Source organism: Mesoplodon densirostris, chromosome 18, assembly GCF_025265405.1.
Source record: "Mesoplodon densirostris isolate mMesDen1 chromosome 18, mMesDen1 primary haplotype, whole genome shotgun sequence".
NCBI classification, from domain to species: Eukaryota; Metazoa; Chordata; class Mammalia; order Artiodactyla; family Ziphiidae; genus Mesoplodon; species Mesoplodon densirostris.
The window spans coordinates 38826996-38830807 of record NC_082678.1 but is presented as its reverse complement, the minus strand read 5'-3'; the positions used below and the strand labels follow the sequence as shown (position 1 = coordinate 38830807).

The 3812-nt window shown below is 44.3% G+C and overlaps 1 pseudogene; it reads left to right on the top strand.

Moving 5' to 3' along the window:
• The first annotated feature begins 618 nt into the window (after positions 1-618).
• LOC132478537 (small ribosomal subunit protein eS27-like) lies at positions 619-872 on the top strand (annotated as a pseudogene).
• The last annotated feature ends 2940 nt before the right edge of the window (positions 873-3812 follow it).

The window sequence follows — 3812 nt, the reverse complement described above, 5'->3', positions numbered from 1 at the left end:
AGGGGGAGAAGGCTTGCTAGGGAGACAGAGTAGGTTAGGACAGACCTGAAAACACGATATAAGTCTGGCACCTGCGAAAGGAGGAAGGGGAGGAAAGAAGATTGGTCAAACTGGAATATAGCTCTGGGAAATTCCAAAGCATCACACGTGTGAGTCAGCGACAGCCCAGCTCTGATGCGCTGGCTGTGCTCCATCATCAGCCCAGAGCAGCCTGGGAACAGTGTAGCTGAGAAGAGCTTGGATGCGGGCAGATCCCAGGGTGTGGCAGTCGATGTTGTCCCCCAGACACCCTTCTCTTATCCTGCCCCCTGAGGGCACATCACCATGGCCACCAACAAGAGTGAAATCATCCCAATAGTTTTTTTAAAAGATCATTCTCGGGACTTCCCTGGTGGTCCAGTGGTTAAGACTTTGCCTTCCAGTGCAGGGGGTGGGGGTTTGATCCCTGGTCGGGGAGCTAAGATCCCACATGCCTTGCAGCCAAAAAACCAAAACATAAAAGAGAAGCAATATTGTAACAAATTCAATAAAGACTTTAAAAATGGTCCACATCAAAAAAAATTGTATAAAAAAAAAGATGATTCTCCTTTGCAGGGGTGATGACCTCCCCATGAGAACATGCCTCTCACAAAGGATCTCCTTCATCCCTCTCCAGAAGAGAAGAGGAAACACCAGAAGAAGCGTCTGGTGTAGAGCCCCAATGCCTATTTCGTGGATGTGAAATGCCCAGGATGCTATAAAATCACCACTGTCTTTAGCCATGCACAAACAGTAGTTTTATGTGTTGGCTGTTCTATTGTCCTCTGCCAGCCTTTACAGTAGAAAAAGCAAGGCTTACAGAAGGATGCTCCTTCAGACAGAAGCTGCATTAAAAGCATGCTGAATCAAGACTAATGGGAAACCATCCCAATAAACACATTTTGGATTTAAAAAAAAAAAAAAAAGATCACTCTGGCTACTGGGTAGAATATATGAGACCAAGAGAGACAGTAAGGAAGCCAGCTGTAAGGCCACTACGATCACCCAGGTGAAAGATGGGGTTGCTGGGGGTGGAGCAGCAGCTCTCACTTGGAAGTGATTCTGCCCTAGGGGACCTGTTGTCAGTGTCTGGAGATACTCTTGATCGTCACAACTGGAGGGGAAGGAATGTGTCATCCAGTGGGCAGAGGCCAGAGATGCTGCTAAACGTCCTACAATGCACAGAACCAGCCTCCACAACAAAGAATTATCCAACCCCAAACATCAACGATGCCGAGATGGAGAAAATCTAGAATAGGGCAAAAGCGTGTAAGCAAATGTTTTCCCCCTAATATTTTTTTGAAGGTAGAACAGACAGAATTTGATGATGGATTAAACATGAGTTGTGTCAGAAAGGGAAAGGTGTGTCAAATTCCTTGAATGATGGCCAGCACCTAGGAAGATGGTTCCAGCCTTGTTTGTTTTACTTTGTTTTTGTTTTCTCTTTAAATGGAGATGATAAAGGCTCAGAAAGAAGTGGTTTTAGGGATGAGTACAAAAAAAAAAAGAATTTTATTTCAGATATGCTCAGTTTGTATGACTATGAGATATTCACTGATGTCAGATAGGCAATACGGAGATTTTCGAGTTTAGGAGAGACTGGAAATATAAATTAGGGAGTCATGGATAGAGCTGGTATTTAAAGCCATGGGACAGAGTGAGGTCACCTAACGTATGAGACTACAAGAGATCTAAGTGTGAGTTCTGAAGCAGTTCCGCATGTGAGGTGGAAAGATGATAGGGATCTAGTCAGTAGAGAAAGAAACATCCAGTGGGTCTGGAGGAAAATGAAGAGAGGGTGGTGGTTGTTTTCAAAGCAAGAGGGGGAATGCTGCTGATGGTTTAAGTAAGATGAGGGATGAGAAAGGGCCGGTGAACTCCTAAGTGTGGAGGACACTGATGGCCTTGACGAAGAGCATGACAAGGGACAGTGGAGCTGTGCCTCACTGCCATCTTGGGCTCACAGAAATGGGACGGGGAAGACAGCAGGTTGAGGATGGGAGGGCTCACAGAGGAGACAGCCCAGAAAAGGCTGTGTCCTCACATCTGGATCAAGCCCTTTTACAGATGCTGTCAGGATGGGCTTTCACAGGATCAGAGCCTGACAATATGAATGCCTTCAACAAGAGTCAAGTACCATTTACGGAGGATGCTGGAAAGGCCATGTTTACCATGAAAGTGGCTGGATCTTTGACTTTTACAAAATTATAACAAGATATTGGACTCTGTGATCAGTGCCCAGAGGGTGAAACCCCTTCCACACATTTTCTATTTCCAGCAAGAGACAGACCAAAGGCTATTGTCGTTTTAATTGAAAAGTTCTACTGACTTGATGAAGGCTTTCTGTTGGCTGCACTTGGGAACTCTTTTGTTTCTTCAGTTAAAAAAAAAATGCTGTAGGGCTTCCCTGGTGGCGCAGTGGTTGAGAGTTCACCTGCCGATGCAGGGGACACGGGTTCGTGCCCCGATCCCGGAGGATCCCACATGCCGCGGAGCGGCTGGGCCCGCGAGCCATGGCCGCGGAGCCTGTGTGTCCGGAGCCTGTGCTCCGCGACGGGAGAGGCCACAGCAGTGAGAGGCCCGCGTACAGAAAAAAAAAAAAAAAAAAAAAAAAATGCTGTAGCAAACTATTATATATAGGATGGATAAACAACAAGGTCTTACTGTAGAGCACCGGGAACTATATTCAATATCCTGTGATAAACCATAATGGAAAAGAACATGAAAAAGAATATATATATATATATATATATATATATATATATATATAACTGAATCACTTTGCTGTACAGCAGAAATTAACACAACACTGTAAATCAATTATCCTTCAATACAGTTTTTTTTAAATGCTGTATAATACTGAGGTACCTGGCTGTCCCAAATGAAGACTTAGGGAAATCAATAAGAGCAGGCTCTGCCCACCAGCCCTTCTCATCCCGCAACCCCCCCACACACAAACATACACTAACCAGCCACCAGCCATCCTGCTTTCGCTTTTAAAACTGTTTTATTATTTTTTTTGCAGTACACAGGCCTCTCACTGCCGTGGCCTCTCCCGTTGCAGAGCACAGGCTCCGGACGCGCAGGCCCAGTAGCCAGGGCTCACGGGCCCAGCTGCTCTGCGGCATGTGGGATCCTCCCAGACCAGGGCACGAACCCATGTCCCCTGCATCGGCAGGCGGACTCTCAACCACTGTGCCACCAGGGAAGCCCTGGTTTTTTTCTTTTCATTTATTGAAAGTTTTGCTTGGAAGTCTGAGATATAAATTGATACTTCTATCTAGAAGGGTTCTTCTGGACTGTCAAAATACTATTTCCAGTGCTAAATCTCCTACAGATGAAATGTCACAGCACTTTTCACATAACTCAAAAACACTTAGAAAATAGTAAAGGAAGTACACTGAAAACTCTTTCTCTGTTTTGGCCACTTACAGAATAGACCAAGAGCAGACAATGTTTTTAAAACCCCAATTGGCTGGATTGAGGCTCTAATAATGTAATTCGGGGACTAAATTGGCTAAAAATACTTTCTTTAAAATATAATATGCTTGATGATGAACAATAGCCAGAATTTTCAGCTAGTTGACTTTTTTTAATTCTTCAGCATTTACAATTAAAAATTTTTAAATCTTCTAGCAAGAAACTCAGTTTTAAGATATGTATCAGTCATGGAAGTAAAATTAAATAGGTCTCCCATCTCCTCTCTGGGCCAGTTGCCAGAATTAGTCACTTTATTAAGCAGCTGTTTTCACAGTGCTTCTGGTTGACTTCTTTTTTCAGGGTATAGGAATGTG